Genomic DNA, 18,783 nt, shown 5'->3' on the forward strand with positions numbered 1-18,783 from the left:
TTTGTGCATTTAATTTGATAAGTGTAAATTTGTGCAAGTAAATATTACTGTTGAGGAGTTAATGTGTTACACATTTTATGATACTAGATAATTATTATGTATGGCAAATATATACTAATTAAAATTAACTTTATGATACTAGGTAGATTTAATTTATGGTTTAATGAAGCCAAAATGGTCAATAAAATAATTATATTTAGAACAAAAATCACTTTATAAAGACTTACCAAGGCACTGCAGTAGTCATTCTCCACAAGCCCATCCTGAGTAGTTAGCATCATGACCTATCAAGCGTGAAAGATTTTTATGTATTATAGTATATATTGTTTTTATATTAGTTATAGACTGAATTGTGTTTCTCAAAAATTCATTCAAAGAAGCCCTAACCTCCAATGTGATTGTCTCTTAAACTAGGTATCTTAATACAGAAATCAATGTTAAATAAGGTTATAAGTGTGGGTTTCTAAACCTATTGTCCCGGTGCCCAGAAATCTTTCTGTGTGGCTGGAGAAAAAGTTGCATGAGAGAAAACAGGCAGAAGTCACTCATCTACATACCACAGGGAAAAACTTCATCAGAAGTCAACTGTGCTAGCACCTTAATTTTGGACTTCCAGTCTCAAGAACTATAAGGAAAAAAAAAATTTTATGCTTTGAATCATCTAGTTTATGGTATTATATTTTGACAACCTCAAAAGATTAATAAAAATCTCTGAATGAATCCATGCAAAATAAGAGAATATTATTCCATCAAAGTGATTTCTTCTGTGGATTGGCATTGACCTCATTAAAAAAGTTATTCTGCTCCTACCCAGACTACAATACAGTACTGAAAGGCTTACTAATTATGCCCCATAGTTAGATATTTCATATAATTGGGTTTGACTGATTGTTCTGATATTGCTGACCTAGAGACTGAATCTAACCTTAAGCAATAACTTCTTGGAAACTTCAGAAAACTATAATAGACAAAATAGTACTATAACTAACAACTGATCCTAAAAAGTTAACTCTGGCACCCCTTGCTTCCAGTCCACTGAAATATGCATATAATTGCTAAGAAGGGAAATCCTTAAACATAAATACAAGTCAGAAGAAGGCAATGTTCAGGCAAAAAAGTGAGAAAAGCATAAAGCTAAAAAGTAAATTTACTTTGTAAGGAAGAAAATCACAAAAGAATGTTGTCCAATTTTGGATTTCTTTATCATTCAGTTTTTAATCTCAAAAGGCTGGTCCATCTGTATTATTTGTCATGCCCCTCTTCACCCTGGAGCCTGTAGCACATATCTGCTGCCTGAAGACCAGGGGTGTGTACCTCAGTTAGCCACAGCCTAAGATCAATTTTTCCATTTAAGGACCAACAATAGTTCACAACTAATGTCTTTTTTTTTTCTTTTTCTGTCAAAATGCTCAAACCACGTTATTTTAGGGAAATAACTAAAAATTCTGGGAAAGCATCATAGAAAACATTAACTACAAATACTTATTTTATCTTCTCTATTCACATCTGCATTATAATTATCTTTAAAAAAATTGTCATTCTATCTTCTTCCATTAAAGTAATATTAAATATGTCATCATAAAATAGGATTCTACATCCATTTCTGCTTATCTTTAGAAAACATTAAAAACAACCTTCACTAATTTTAAAGGCTAAATCTGGTTCATACATGACACCTCTCAAAATAATTATTTTTCTGTAGTTTGAAGTGAAAAACTCTGCTTCAGAACTACAAGCTCAATTTAAAATGATTACATAGCATCTTTTGTATCATTTTGTTGTCAAACAGAAAATTACTCTCATCATTTGGCCATTCAAGAGGACATTCCATTAGAATTGCTGTAGTATTATTGCTGTTTTTATTTACTAAGATTGCTGATAATTTTCATAAAATATGTGCCATATTAAAATAAACTTTTTGCTGTATGACCATTCCAAACATTTGCTTATTTAAACTCAGTCACACTGTTTATTGATTGCTATGGTATGTGTCAAGATACTACAGTACTGGTAAATTTAACAGCTGTGTAAAGGTTAAAAACCTACCTAATAAAAAAATATTCCTGCTATGATTGTTCATACAATGAAAAAAATTGGAGATAACCTTAATATTTTCAGTATGTACTTGGTATTTTATATCCATCTAGGAAATAAAGGCAATATTTTATAAAATGTATAACATTCTATGAACAGATATTAGAAATTTTAAAGATATATTAAATGACAAATTGAAACTGCATATTTTATGTTGTTCTCTTCTTTCTATGGGAAATAATTATGTGTGTATATGTACATACACACATGTATGACTGCAAATATACACTAAATGATCATGATGCTTCCAGTCCTCACAGAAAACAATGCTAATTTCTGATGTAGAATGGTTTGGGAATTGAGAGTAGTCAAGGATGGGGATGCACTTTACTTTTATAGAAAGATTATCTTCATTTGTTACGTGTGTAACAAAAACAGAAAAAATAACTATGATGAAGAAGATAATCACAAAAGTTTAGGAATATCTTAAATTCAATAAGTAAATTCTTTCAAACACTAGACTTAGTCCTGTAAAATGAAGGGAAATTTAACTATGGATAAAAGGTTAACAAATTTTTAGGAAAAATTTTTGGAAGAGAAATACACTTATTCACAATCTAGTAGGTATAAATTTTAATAAGATATAAACTATTGCTTCAAGATTTTAGTAACTTGAAGAAAAAGGTGGAAAAAGTATCAAGAGTGGATTATCTTCATGTTGAAAGAAAAAGAAAAGTATAAATATATCTCAACTTTCCTCACATAATACATAAAGTCTTGGTGATAATAAAAGCTGCATATCAGACAACATAATATAATTGTTGCTAACCAAATCAATAGATTTAAACATATATCAAATAAAATTGTGGAAAAAACAATAAAGTAGAAAGTAATTGCCAATATTAAAAATAAGGATATAAAAATAATTTCTTATAAGAACTTACTCCAGAAAATCTTTTTGTGAAAAAAGAACTTATTTTCTAATCTCATGCTTTATTTTCTAAAAATAGTCAGGATATAATGTTTTATTTCTTATGTCTAAAAAATTGGTAATAATGCTTTTAACAGCTTTAACTTTGCACCATTGATCAGTTTACTTCATTTTAAATTAATACAATTACACAAGATATTTTTGTTGGAAAATAAAAATTGAGAGAGAAAACATGATGCTAGCTCTTCTGTGTCTACCTGAGAGTAGAATAATAATTACTAGAGATTGGGAATTGTATGACAAGATACACAGAGCAGGCCAAGAGCGGCGCAGGGCTGTGGCTCAACAGGCCGGGCCTGGCCCATGGGCAGCAGCCAGGGCCGCGATGACAGACTACAGCCAGTGAGGAGCCGCGAAACGAGTTGGAGGCTCCGGAGTCCATCTAACCCCACTCCTTCACAGTATTATCAGAAAATCCACCCAGCTTCACCATCAGTGTGGCATCTGAGGCTGGAGAAAATGATGAAACTGTCCAGACTACCCTCAAGTTTACTTACAGTGAAAAACACCCAGATGAAGCTCCTCCTTATGAAATATTTTCCCAGCAAAACCTAGAAGACAATGATGTCATAGACATTTTAAAATTATTACCATTACAGGCTGAGGAAAATCTTGGTGTGGTCATGATCTGTACTCTAGTGACAGCAGTGCAAGAAAAATTAAATGAAAGAGTAGATCAGATAAAAACGAGAAGAGAGGAAGAAAAGAAACTAAAAGAAAAAGAAGCAGAAAAGCAATTATTCCATGGCACCCCATTACAGTTGAGAATTTCTTATGTTGGAAAGCCAAGTTTGATGCAGAACTCTTGGAAATTAAAAAAGAAATGGATAAAAGAAGAAGAGCAAGCAGGAAAAAATAAATTAAATTGCAAAGAGCTGTTTGAAAATGATCATAATCTTGACACATCTGATATCCAGTTCTTGGAGGATGCTGGAAATAATGTGGAAGTAGATGAGTCTTTGTTCCAGGAATTGGATGACTTGGAGCTGGAGGATGTTGAGGACGACCCAGACTACAACCCTGATGGCCCAACGAGTGACTCAGAGGACTGATGCACCACCTCCGGAGAGCTCCACAGCCACAGCATCTGTGGCTGTGCTGAGAGGTTTTTAATTTTCCTTTCTTTTTTGCTAAGAAAAAATAACTCTCAGGAGAATATTCTTCTGATAACTTTCACCATTGAACTTAATAAACTAACCATAAAACTTCAAGATTAAAAAAAAGATACACAGAGCAGATGGCCAAGTTTATATGGTTTTATATGCTTTTCTTTTGTTAGTTTGTCTCTTGATATAAGATCACATCCATGAATCTTACATTTGTGAGAAAAAGATATTGTTTATTTAATTTTATGAGTATTATGTGATGATACAATATATGTATACATAATGCAATGTTGAAAAGTCAAGTTGAACATGTGTATCTCCTCATTTGCCATTTCTTCTTTTATGGTGAAAAACTTTTACAATCCTTTTCTTGCCTATACAAAGCAAGATGAAGAAACCAATATTGACCTTGATTTTCTACCCTCAGAAATTTGGGGAATAATACATTTCTGTTCACCTAGTTTTTGGTACCAGATGTGCAGGTTCAGCTAAAAAGCATCTATTACATACAATATCACTTGCCACTTGCATGGAATTCTTTCTATAAAATATCCAAACAACTAGTCAATTGTTAATTTTAAAAAACGTCTGTACTTTTTACAGACCTATCTGAGTCATACATTATAAGACATTAAAAAGCAGCAGCATCTTGTCACATTTGGGATACTAAAACTACAATTAAATTTTATTGGGGAAGTTTGGGGCACACTTTTCTTGATTTTCACAAACAAGTGAATAAATGTATCTTCATATAATTGTATACACATTATCAGTTGCTGCTGACCCAGTCAAAATAATTTTGCAGAAATTCTGGGGTTTTTTCCTATTGGATTCACATCAATTTTAAAGTTAATATCAAAAGAAATCATAATTTATTAGCAAATATTTTAATTTTGTCACATGATAAAAATTCTGCATTTCCAAATTTTAATGAATTTATTACTTATAAAACATTTCTCAGACAAAGAAGCAGAAATAGCAAATAAACATATGAAAAAATGTTCAACATCACTGGCTATTCGAGAGATGCAGATGAAAACAACCCTGAGATTCCACCTCCCCCCAGAAAGAATGGCTGCCATCATGAAAGCAACCAATAACAAATGCTGGCGGGTCTGTGAGGAAGGAGGAACCCTGCTCCACTGCTGGTGGGAGTGTAGACTGGTGCAACCACTGTGGAAATCAGTAGGGAGATACCTCAAAGAACTAGGACTGGAAGTCCCATTTGACCCAGCTATTTCCCTGTATCTTCCCCAAAGAATTAAAAGAATCATACCACAGTGATATATGTGCACCCAAGTTCATAGCAACACAGTTTGTATTAGCTAAAACTTGGAAACAGCCCAAATGCCCATCAACTGGAGACTGGATAAAGAAAGTGTGGTTTTTTAATAAAATGGAGTATTATTCTGCCATAAAAAATGAAAAACTAGAGGCATTTATAGCTATATGGATGCACATTGAGGAGATACTCAAGTGAAATAAATAGGACACACATGTTTAAATACTGAATAATTTCTCTAGTGTGAGAAACTGAAAGTGTAAATAAGGTCTAAAATGTATAAAATAATTCACTCTTTTACAAATCATAGTACTTATTAAAGTATACTATTATTTGTTACTATTTTGTGCCTATAATTTATTCATATTTGCCCACTTTTTTTGTAACATATTTTTTCTATCAGATATTTATATCATTTCTAGAGTATCTGCTTTAAGAAATAACACCATCTTACCATGAGAAGAAAAATGTGAAAGGAGTCAGGAGTTTCATAAGACCATTAAAAACTCTGTGACACTGAGTATGGATTCTGGAACAGAACAAACTGAATAGATACTCTGATTCCAGAAGGAAATGCACATGTGACCTTGAACAAAGTACACCAAACTTATATGTGTCCCTTTCCATTTTTTTAATCAATGTAATAAATATTTATTGTGCATTTTAAATTTGTTAATGTATGCAAAGTGCAGAGAACAGCCTCCGACTTACCACAAGTTTTCCATAAATTGTATTTAAGACAATCTTTAGCCTTGCTTTTTAAAAATGTGAATATGCAGGACCTTTTAGCCTTTACAATATTAATATTTTTGGTCATGATGGTGGATTCATTTATGCTTGAATACTAAAATTAGGATATGTTTCCTTCTTAAGGTTGTGTTACCATAGCTTTCATTATTTAATAGATAAAGAAATGACTATGGATTACAACGATTCTTAACTTTAAATTATGTTGTGAACACATTTTAAAACTGCTAATATTTATTTTCATGCCAGAAAATTTAAATCAATGTTTAGGTGTGGGGTTTAAGCCTGGTCATAAAAATTAAGGCTGTTAAATGGTATCTACTCATAAGATAATCTAAAAGGATATGATATTTTCTTCTTTATAGTTATAATTTCCCATTAAAATTTTATGTATTGAAATTAAAAATATATTTTAATTGATTATATTGATGATTAATTAGTAACAAAATCAAACAAAAGAACAATTCTAAATATCAACTTAGTCATTTGTCTATCCAATTTTTCTTCAAATTTTTGGTACTCCCAAATTCTTTCATTTTACCTCCAGAATATTTTTAATGATATTTTAACTCTTTTGCATTTCCATATGTATGATCTTCATGAGAATCATTATTCCTTGTTTTTAGCCATGTAATAGTTAAAATACAAGCCTCATGGCTGCTCCATTTTATGACTTAGAAATTTTGAGATTTGATCATGAAACACAGTTATTATAACTTGTACAGTCACTGTTTTTCATCTAAAGCTAAATTTTTAATTATCAACAGTCTAAAGGTTCCCTTTCCTATAAAGTTATGATTAATAGCTATAGTTCAAATAATCTATGAATATTCCAAACCCTGAACCTTTAGTCCAATTAAAAAAATGGCAAAGCATGATTATGTCTTTAAATAACAAATCTCTAAATTTTAAATCTCCAACTTTCTATTAAAATGTTATTCAGGACTGTGATTATTTTTCTTCAAATCTGTATTCTCTCAAATGCTTTATTTAATTTATTTATTTATTTATTTATTTGGTACCAGGGATGGAACTCAGGACTTTGCGCTTGTGAGGCAGGTGGCAGCACCACTGAGCTAAATCTCTGACCCCTCTCTCAAAAACTTTAACAGACATAAAATTTAATTTTCCCCAGAAAATATACTGAATATTTACTAGTAAAAAAGAACTATGGAATCTAAGATACAAATAAATACAAAATAAATTTACTAAAGCAACTTCAAAGTTTCTCTAGAAAATATACATCTCAGGTAATATTTCAGGATTGATACTCATGCTAAAACATATCTTTAATGAAAATCCAATTTATAAAACAGAATCTGTGTAGTCAGAAAGAACAATTCATAAATGATAGAATGGATTCCTCTTCCAGAGTTTTTTCCAACACAACACACTTGCCCCCATTTCTCCACCCCCTCTTCATGAGAACTGATTTTAGAAGTTAGAATATAGAAATACAGCATATAACAAGTATTCTTTGAAATGTGACATTAATTAAGCCTATGAAAACACAATAATCTTCTTTCGCCTACCTTAACTAAACAAATGCTATATAATTCTTTATATTCTTTTTTTTACTTACAGAGAGAAACTGAGATTTTTAATATGCCTCTAAAATAGTTTTTGCTATGCATTGTAGAAAATAATCAGAGGAAAGAATATTCCACTGGAAATTTTATTCATTCATTTGTACTTAGTACAACAGTTGGGACAACACTCTCATTGGCTTCCATTTCTGCTTACATTACCCAACAAGTACAATGTTAAGATTTTTATGCATAAATTATCATGTCTCACTTAAGTTGATTCAGAATATTAGGAAGTTTTCTACTTTTTCTTTCTATATGATATGCTTATAGAAGATATAGATCATGACTCTTGATTATGAAAACCCGTAAAATTCAAACGACAAAATATTCATTTCAGTTATACAGTTTTATATAAGAACAGATGGCTGATAAAAAAAATCTACTCCATGGTATTGAGGCAAAAGCAGCAATCGAAGGGCAAAGATCACCCTTTCCTGTGGAGTTTAAATTAAATTCAGATTTGTTTCAGCAGGACTTTAATAGAAGCTCCATGATAGGAATGTTTTCACTTAGCTGATATCTCCACATGCTTTTCCTATGTCTAAGCCTATTGAGTTATTTTGAATACCAATAAAATGGTGTTAGTGATAACCAACTACTATATTTATTAAGCATATGCTCATTATATTTTTTACCTGTTGCTACATTTCTTAAAATTACAAGGTTTAAGAAAAGCACATGAATAATTCTTTATTTATTACTCACATTTAGTCTTTGCCTCTGTACTTTTTCAGTCTCCAGTGTCAGTCCTACTGCCCCATATCCAGCTAAATTTATTTTTTCCAATAGAATTTCTTTTGGCAGTAATCTAAGAAATTTACATCTGGAAGATAAAAGTGACTTAGAGGCTACAATACTCAGGAGTATTGTACTGGTAGAAGTTCTAAAATAGGTTTCTTTTAGTCACCATAGAAAAGAGAGCCAAAGTAAAATAAGGCTGAAAATTAAACAAGAACTTTTTTTTTGGTAATTTTCTTTCTTTTACAATAATTCTTTATGTCTGCTTTGTTCCTTTGTTGTGACTTGAGAGCTGTCAGCATCCTAAAAGTGCTGAAAGTAAAAGAGTAGATCTTCCAGTGAACTAATGTATTTGAACTGCAATATTTGGTCATGTGCTGCCAATAAGCTGCAAGGAATTCAGTAATAGCCTTTATTCAACAATGGTTTCCTTTGGTATGTTTTGAACAACTCAATATACACAAAAAGGAGTATGTAGAAAAGAATATTTATAGAGGAATTTGTACATTTACTTTGTGAATGTTTCAGGAAAAGTCAGTTCAGGGGCATGAAAACTGAATGCCAAACGACAGAGACACTGTGAAACCAAAGGAAGAAGCACACAGTTCCAAGATTGCACAAAATACAAATTGTTGGAGACTTACAGACAAAAGTCTCTTGTTTGAGGCAAGGGAGGTGGATCTGCCCACCTCAAAGCAGAAGAAAATGATTTATGTGTGAAGTTAGTGAAGGCAGGCTGTAGCCAACCAGAATGTACCTGACCTTTCTCAATAAACATCATCAGGTCCAATACCAGTTACAACAATTTTGGGGATCAGTGGCTAGCTCAACTTGCTTGGCAATTTAACAGCTTTATTTTGTCCTGTCAGGTTCAAGATGGATGCCAAGGTCGCCTGATGTGCAAAATTGCAGTTATAACAAAAATGTTATTATAACAAGGATTTTCTTAGACACAGAGTGAAAGAGAAATAGATGAGAAAATCATTGTTCTTTGTCAGAATGAAAATATAGGAAGGCATTGTTAAAATTTTAATGAATGATTTTTTTAAGTGAGTCCTGCCTAATGCATAGTACTTTTCTTCTGGTTCAGATCACTGTGGTTGATTACTATGAGCAAGAGTAGAAATAACATGAAGCAGAGATAATCAGAGTTTCTGAATAAATCTCCAAACTGATAACATAATCTGCAGTCTTTGAAGGCAAGTCAATTTGGACCTTAGTATTTTGATATTCACAAATATAAATACAAATTTTATCAGGTTACTATTACCTATCTTTCTCAATATCTCATGGTCAGAAAAATCCTTGCTATAATTTTCTACTTTGCTCTAATACATAGGCAAATTTCGTGGCTGAAAGCAACCTAAAATTGTAATATTTGTAATACCGTATAGATCTCTGGTTCAGAAATTTGAAATCAGTTTTACTGTGCTAAATTTAAGATGTTATCATAGCTGTCCTTTTCTGGAGGTCCCATTAGAGGAACTGGTTTTGTTTTACTTTGTTTATCTTTTCTAGCTTCTAGAGGTTGCTTACACTCCTTAGCTCATGGCCTCTTTCATCTTTACAACCAGCAGTGGACACTCATTCTTTATCTCCCTGATACAGACCATTTAGTAACTCCTTTCCACCTTTAAGGATCCTTGTGATCACATTAAGCCCAGGATCTTGTCATTATTTTAAAATCTACTCATTATCAACCCTAATGTCATCTGATACCTTAATTCTCTTGTTCCATGGCATATTCATGGCTTCTGGAGATTAAGGTGGACATTTTTGACAAGATATTACTCTGTGTACCACATAGAGTTTCTCACTACATCTCCATATTACCAAAAAAAAAACCCCACAATATTTGAGACAAAGTTCCTACTTGCTAAACCTGAGCATTTTCCCTCTCACACCCACACCCACACATTCACATACATTTTTCTTTGAAGATTATCTTTAGCTATATTGTACTTTTAATAGCTAGTTGTTGATGAGATCTGGGGTGTGTTAGTTTCCTATTATGGTCACAGAAATTACCACAATAGGGTGAATTAAAAATTAAAATGGAGTCTTGCATAATTCTAGTTGTCTGAAGACTGAAATCTGATCATTTTTCCAAATATAAGGCTAAAGTTTCTATCAAAGTTAAAGCATTGTTTCATATTTTTTGAGTAATATTATTTGAGGAAACTAATATAGGCAAGGAATATGATGTATATGATGTATCATATTGCATTATTGGATTTTAGTCCATTTCTATATCTAACTGAAAATTTGTGGTAGCATTTTAATGCTGGGTTCTCCTACTGTTTCAGAATTAATCAAGTTTATTTCAACATATTTAATTTCCTATCTTTTGTAGGATTTTTATTTTTATTCTTTTTTGGGTAGTAAATATTTCAGAGCTAAAGGATAAACTCAAGGGAAAACAAGACTATTTCACACAAATGCTCTGAAAATTAAACAGACATTCTTTGCAAAAATTTTAGTGTCTTTAGTGTGTGACCTTACACCCCTAGCTTCCTACAGAATTTCCATTAATGTACTATAAATAGTAGTAGTTACATAAGCCAAAGATAGAACATTTTAGGTTACTTAAAGCAACAGCAGGGCAAATCTATTCTGTTCATATTTTAAAATGTATTTATTTACTGAACACCTAATGGGATCTGCCAAGTCTGATATTTTACATTAAAAGATAATGTTTATTTTTGTGGATTATTCACAACCATATACGATAATAGATACATAAAAAACTTGTTCACTAGCAGAGTTTTTGACATTGACAAAAATAAGCACGAACAAAATTTTATTTGAATGACGCAGAAATGAATAAAGTAATTACATAGATATTTTTGGAAAGTGCATAATGAAGTTTTTCAAAGAAATTATTCCACTCTATCTATAGTACTTCTATCATAGGTAAGGAAAGGGATAGAATTTGAACAAGTATAGCAATATAGTTATAGATTATAATGATATATGCAACTGACTCCTCTGCCTTAGCTGTTTAAGACATGTTAAATTACACAATTTTGAAATTATGTATAGTTTAGTAGCTAGATCTTCTTTATCCTACTTCATCTATGATTGTAATGAAATGGGTGAGTAACAGATTGATTAATAAATGTCAATATAATAATCATAACATGATCATTATATGACATTATATTCTTTATACAAATGGGGAATAAAATTTCCAGTATGCCTTGTAGGACTTATATTCTCATCTTTTCTATGTATCTTTTTTTTTCTTGTATTATATTTCTTTCAAATTTCATAAATCCAAGTACTTCACATTACATCTGGTATAGTTGTATATTTCTTATGATAGTATCATTAAATTCATTTAATAAAACAAGTTTTATTATGAATGTAGAAGTCTAAGCCTGCCAGTAAAATTTTCACATTGTTACACAAAATTCACCTGGGTAGCTTCTGCCCCACTTACTTGACCTAAAGGAAGTTAGACAGCTCAATGGTGTCAAAAGCAGATTTCCAGCATGAGTAATGTTGACAAGTCTTATTGGATTAGTTTAAGTGAACACAGAAAGAGAACAATTAGAGATATTCTGCATAAAAAAGTTTAAGAAGATTCTTTTCTAAAAAGGAAAAAGAAAAATCAACCTTTTGTGGAAGGAGGACTATATGTTTAAGACTAATTTTGTATGGGGGCCACTAGTTTTGTACACTAGTTTTGCATGCGGTGCATGCCTTTAGTCCCCACTGTGCTGGAGACTGAGGCAGCAGAATTGCTTGAGCCCAGGATTTGAAGCTCAGTGTGGGTAACAACATAATATCCTGTGCATGTGTTTGTGTATGTGTACATGTGTGTGTGTGTGTGTGTGTGACTGTTAGTGAATAGCAACATAATATCCTGTGTGTGTGATTATTAATGTATATAAATTGCAGAAAATTGTGCTTACTTTGGCAGCACATATAATAAATTGCAGAAAATAACAACTGTGTATACTTATAGAATAATCCGATAAGTATTTTCAAAATATTAGTGTAAGATGGAAAAAAAGTGATAAATATATTGTCTTAGAAGGGATCAGAAGGGGTGAGATTCTTACATATAAGAAAGGGTCAGATTTTGTTCAGCTAAGGAGGAAAAAATTATAAAAGTAATAGGTGTAATAAGGAACTTTTGTATGATCTATTTCAGTGGCTTCGGTTTTGACAGTGATGTAGTAAAAACCAAAACCAGCTGAAAGTACAGAGGATGAAAAAGTTTTGGAGACTTAGGGGGAAAAAGGAATTAAATGGTCATCCAGGAGTTTGAGAGATTACATACAATTAAACCATACTGGAGCAATTCTTGGTAACCATCTGAGATCATAGTCATGAATTTAAAGTGAGTTCTACCTACATTGTCCTGTGTTTTCCTTAAGTTAACTTCAGCTACAAAGATACAGACATCCAGGTGACCCCAAATCAACTGATACTAGGAAATGATTTTTTAAATGGTGCATGAATCTAAGTCATATAAAGAGAGATGTGAGCACCTGCAGTTTGTGAGTAGCAGTAAAATGTTTATAGGTCCAAGAAAATGTAGTTCCAGGCATCAAGTCAAAACAATAAGAGAAATGAGTTGGAAAGAGGATGAATGATAGTGAAATTATGATACTTGATACTGAGACTTTTAAGAGACTGTAGTGGTTAGGAAAAGAAATAAGTAAAACTTGAAGTTATGCATAAAAGAATAACCCTAGAAGAGATCAATACTTTTAAATAAGAAGTAAAGGGAATATTTAAAACAGATTTAGAAACTTTTTGATAGCTTGCCATAAGCTTCAGGCAGTAGGGTGGAATTTTAGGAATCAAGTAGGTAGGAGATAGAGTCAGAAAAAGAGGTATAAAGATCTGTGTGTGATGATGTGGGATGTTAGACATAAACTCATATTGGATGTCCATACAAGTAAGGACAAAAGACGTAATGAATTCTGTTACAAATACTCAAGATTGAAAGTGAAAAACAGATTTGAGTTTAGGGAAAGATAAACTTATTTATGAATCAGGGAGTTCTAGCAGGTATTCTTCACTCCTAAAAATATTTCCATGAGAGAGGAAGAGAGTTGTTTAAAAGGAAACCGAAAACTCAATGAAAATAATATGTCATGAACAATAGAGCAGACCAACTCAAATAAAATAGTTAGAATTGAATTGTATAACTAGTTAAATCAGATACTCAATTAATTGCTAAATAGCACCCTAAAATAAAGAGAGAAGTAATAGAAAAGAATAGTAATAGAAGTAATGGAGAAAACCTTTTCAGGAAGAAATTTTAAAAATTGAGAACTCTCTTAATAACTATAAAGGACTACTTTTTTTCTTAACATCTTTTAAATAACTATGACTGCATCATATTTATTATGGAGCTGTTTAGAGCGTTTCCAGGTAAATTCTGGAATTCTTTAAATTTGAAATCAAATAAAGAATAAATATTTCTTATGAATATGTTTCAAATATTGGATGGGACTTATTTACACTGAATACTGTCATTTAGCTGGTATTTAAACTGAACTGAGTATTGGTCTTTTTATTTGGTAAGTTTGGATATCTTAGGAAAAATATAATGAAATCTGGTATATTTTTAGCACAGAACATGAATTTTGGAGGACACAGACATGTATGGTTATAAAGTTTCTATTTTTAAGCAGTGCAATATTAACTGCAAATAATATGAACACTTGCATATGATAATTCTTAAAATTCTTAAAATTATAAAAAGCGATATGGCTAAAAATTCAATAAGTAAGTAAAAGTAGAACCCAAATCATCCATAGGGAAGAAAAGGAGAAAACAAACAAATAAAAAAACAGAGAAAGGGAAGAGAAAAAAAGAGATAACAAAGAGGAAAATGGAAAGTCTAATTCAAACAACTCCAAAATATGACTATAAATATAAATACCTCAGTAATAACTCAAAGTACAAATAAACTAACATTTGTATTTGCAAAAAGAGATTATCTATAAGAACTGCAATTAAATATGACACATAAAAAAGTAAAAAGGAAATATGACATATGAGAAAGGAAAAAGAAAGAAAAGGAACTAATGGAAAAAAAGAAAGAAGGAGGGAAGGAAGGAGGAAGAAAGGAAAGAAGGAGGAAGTATAAAGGGAGGTAAGAAGGCATATGGTGATTGGATTTAATGAATAAATTAGCAGAAACACAAACCAGAAACACTGGAAACAATTCTTGCTGAGGGAAAATCTGAGAAATCATGATATGACCATAGAAGTGAAAGTAATAATTAACACTCATACAGAGTTGTATATACAGTTCGCATATGCTCAACACATGTACTCAGAGAAAGGAAGGAAAAATTAGTTTTAATGATAGTTTCTATAGATAAGAAAAGGGGGATAGATGGGAGATTTAAGAGCATTTGAAGAAATGAAACAAGGTATGAGGAGGAAATTTAAATGAAAAGTGAGAGAAGATACATGGAGATTGAAATCAATTAATGAATAACAAAAATACTGTATAGCAAACCCTATGAAACTACCATTGGTGTAGGAGAACATAATATCATAGACAAAGAATTAAAAGCAATAACTAGCAATTGTAAGCACCTACAAACACATTTATATCCCCTGGCACTTTCAAAAGAAACAGCATCACAAAAATAATGTCTACTATTTCTCCTTGAGATGGTATTTACACTGGAGTCCAACTTAGTCGAGATTTCTCCTCCCCGAGTACAAATATGAGAATGACCTATGGAGCTTTCAGGAGGCTGAGTTTCACCCCTCTGTGATTGTGGGTTGGAATTTGGTGAGTCAGAGTGTGGCTGAGTTAAATCCAATTTACTAACTTAAACTCTTCCACACACATGAGAGAGGAGGGTGGAAGATCTAAATTACTTGCAAATGTGTCATTTATGTAGTGTTTAGTCAGGCCCAAAACTGCAAATAGGTCTCCATAAATTTCCAAACTATGCTTTTGGAATCATCACATTCTGGCTCTGACTGTGCCTTGCTGTCTCCATTTGAGTGCCTTAGTGCAGATTTATGGGGCTGTGGGTACACAGCTGCATATTAGGGACCACTAGTTCCCAGTCCTTAATGACCCCTGTAATTGTACTACCTGACATATCTTCTTCCACTGCAAAACATCACATGATTATATTAATTGCTACTTTCAATCTGGTGCTATGTTGGGCTATCTATACTAGTGTCAATATCCCAGCTCAGATTTAGGGTCTCTGTGAGCTGAAGTGTGAGGTCTCTCTCCAGATCATGCAGTTTTAGTTTTACTGTGTCAGAGTTACCACTGTCTAGCAGCAACTTTAATCACTATGATTGGTAGTCACTCTCTTTGTAGTACTGGAGTCATAGTCATATCTTGACATTATGGAAATTTCTGGGTTTTCTGCACCTATGCAGAGGGAGTTACTCGAAGTGGGATTCCTCCCCACCTCAGCCTAAGTCCATTTTCTGTTATTCTGTGAAGGTTAGGGTCCAGATTCTCACTCTGGCCCTGTCTAAATCTCGGGAGACAAGATTGGAATTACCACTCTTGGCTCTGTTCACTGTACTGTAGTCAGATATCCTGTCTGCATGGGCTGTACCTCTTTCCCATGGCAGAGCCAGTGCTCCTGAGAGAGTCTTGAGCTTTTACTTCTGCATAGGAGGGGAAGATCTCTCTCTCCCTCTGAGCTACTATTCGTTTAGTTCCAGAGTGTGCGATTCATTTATTTTTCTAATTAACAATATTTCAGGGTTTCCCCTGGTTACTACCTCTCTCTAGTCATAGTCTCATACTTTTCTCTGTTCACCTATCCTCTTACAGATCTGTCTGAAGCTTTGAATGAATATTCCAGAGAAATTTGTGAGTACAGGCTGCCTCTAGTCTGCCATTCTTTTGTTCTGCCTCATTTTACTTTTTATTCATTTAGGATTTTTAAACTAAATATTCATATAGCTAAACTGACGAGAGTAACTATAAACTGAATTAAGTAAAATGATTATTTAAATTACTTTAGAACAATAGATAGAGGGCCAGGGATGTAGCTCAGTGTTGCCATGGCTGCCTGATACTCACAAGGTCTTAAGTTCATTTCCCAGTACTGAAAAAAAAAAAAAAAAAAAAGAACACTAGATAGAATTATTTATAATATGAAAAGTTTTTAACTATTTACTTAACTAAAGAAATAAGAATGTATTTGAAGTCACAGGTATAAAAATGAGTAGGTGAGTAGCAATCTGTTAACAACAGTAATTATAATATCATTATTTGAATTGTTTGCAGGTATTTTGTAATACAGTTTTTACTGCAGTTCTAGGGTTAATTGCCTCTTCTCTAAATTTAAGGATAGCAATAATTTCAACAAGTGTAATAGAAATTATAACTAATATTTTTAAGCACAATAATCAATCTTCTAAGCCCTTAGATTGTATCAGCTCAATTAAATCTCACAAAGCTATATACAAGTCTGTATTATTGTGCTTGTTTCAAAGAGGAGGAATCAGAAAAATTGGGTAAATATTTTTGTTTGTCCAAATAATCAGTGAAGAAATTGTATTTGAACATAGACAACCTGCTTCTAAGAATTTGTGTCTTATGCACAGGACAATGGTTAGTCTTACATCTCTTTCAGAGAGATAAAAACATGAAATTTTGTGAGGGAAAAATATCTATACACAGAATAAAGCACATCAAATTATGCTTATCTTCCCTCTCTACTTTCAAGCCAAATCTGCTTTTTCTGTTATTATCTGTCAGTTGCTGACAATAGAGATAATTTAGATGCTCATGAAAGGAAACTGACTAGTGATACTTTGGTGGTGACAATAGAGCCATTTTTAAATATTAAACTTAAACTTTCCAAAACAAGTATGCAGAAATACACTATGTCAAAATCAAGGTAAGAAAATAAAATTTTATGGTCAAAGAATGGAGCAAGGAAAGAGATTTATTTAGACTGTGGGTAAGAAACTGATTTATAAATGGTCTTAAATTCTGAAGGATGCTTCATATTAACTCAGATAAGTGGAGTATATTTCAAGTTGGGGGTTGAAAACAGACAGATAAGAAAATTATGAAAAAAAATGAATTGAAAACAGAGAAGATTGTCACTAGCAATCTAAGGTGTCTGGGTTTTGGAGCAGGTTACCCAAAGAATATTAGAACTGAGGAAACCCAGAAGCCAGGTGCTGAATTTTTTATCATTAAAGACAACATGAGAAAATGGGAAGATTTAGAGTGAAGAGGATAAACATGACCTGAGACTAAAGTCTCTAATGACTTCAAGAGGCTGAGTAGCTTATAGAAGATATCTGTAAATACAGAGATTAGGTAGTATTACAGAACAAACCTTTACATTGCCATCTCACAAAGAACAGTTAGAATGTCTGGAAGAGGCATTGAGTCTTTTGTTTCTTCACCATAACTCAACTGTTGGTAGTGGTTTTAATTCCTACTTGTCAAATAGTATTTAAAATTGCCCCATTTCATCTGTTCTTTCACTTCTTTCATTTCATTCTTCAAATTTAATATCATTTAAGTATCACAAAATGTATACATCCATCGAAACATCACATAGTAGTACCTCATTAATATATAATTTTTATGTTTTTGGTATTAGTTAAAATTATTTAAAATTTAAAAATCAGTGCTACTCATTTTCCTCAAGTAATGTAATTTCCTCAGTTAATGTAAAAATAATTGCAGATCTCACATAACTTGTTCCCTTCAGCAATTTTCTTTCCAGTACAGGGGAATCCCCAGCCCCGCTTCAGCAATTTTTAAAAATCTTGCTTCTTCTAAATCTTTCAGTGATTTTCAGAAATTTATGTGAAATATCCTAAGCTTCTTAATAAAACTAATAAAGTGGGGCTTGGTAAATGTTATTGGACTATGGGGCGTGCTATAGTTGAATTACTGTTAGGAGGTGGTGACTGGTTGGAGATGGGTTCCTGAGCTCACTGATATAGGAGAAATATAACTACTAACCTGCTAGGTATCAGATATGCTGAGTTCATGTCCCCTGAAATCAAAGAATGAATTCCAAAGGGTAAAGGCAGTTAAGAGTAGGAAAGGTTTATTGGGGACTAGGAATAGCTCCTGAGAGACAGTAGAGGTTTCCACCAATGCCTTTCATCTGGGCTAATTTATACAGCAAAGTCACAAGGTGGGTAGAACGTGGGTCAAATCACAATCAACCTATAGGATTACAAGTTAGCAGTTTAACCAATATTGATTCAATAGGGAAGCAGGTCATGTAGCAAAGGAATATGGTTGACATCATAACCTTGGCTTATCTATGACTTCAAAAACATTAATATTTTGGGAAGTGG

General features: G+C 32.3%; 1 long non-coding RNA gene across 1 annotated transcript in view; it reads right to left on the reverse strand.

The window, feature by feature from the left end:
• Positions 1–234: 234 nt before the first annotated feature.
• LOC147825320 (uncharacterized) overlaps positions 235–18,783 on the reverse strand; it is a 34,448-nt gene continuing 15,899 nt past the window's right edge. The window contains exons 2-3 of the long non-coding RNA XR_015440762.1: positions 3,523–3,576; positions 235–284 (exon numbers count right to left, since the gene is read on the reverse strand). This is a non-coding gene — a long non-coding RNA (uncharacterized LOC147825320). The remainder of the gene's footprint in view (positions 285–3,522; positions 3,577–18,783) is intronic.

This window comes from Heterocephalus glaber, unplaced genomic scaffold (genome assembly GCF_053883595.1).
Source record: "Heterocephalus glaber isolate CG9 unplaced genomic scaffold, H.glaber_assembly_v1.0 deba00001504, whole genome shotgun sequence".
NCBI classification, from domain to species: Eukaryota; Metazoa; Chordata; class Mammalia; order Rodentia; family Bathyergidae; genus Heterocephalus; species Heterocephalus glaber.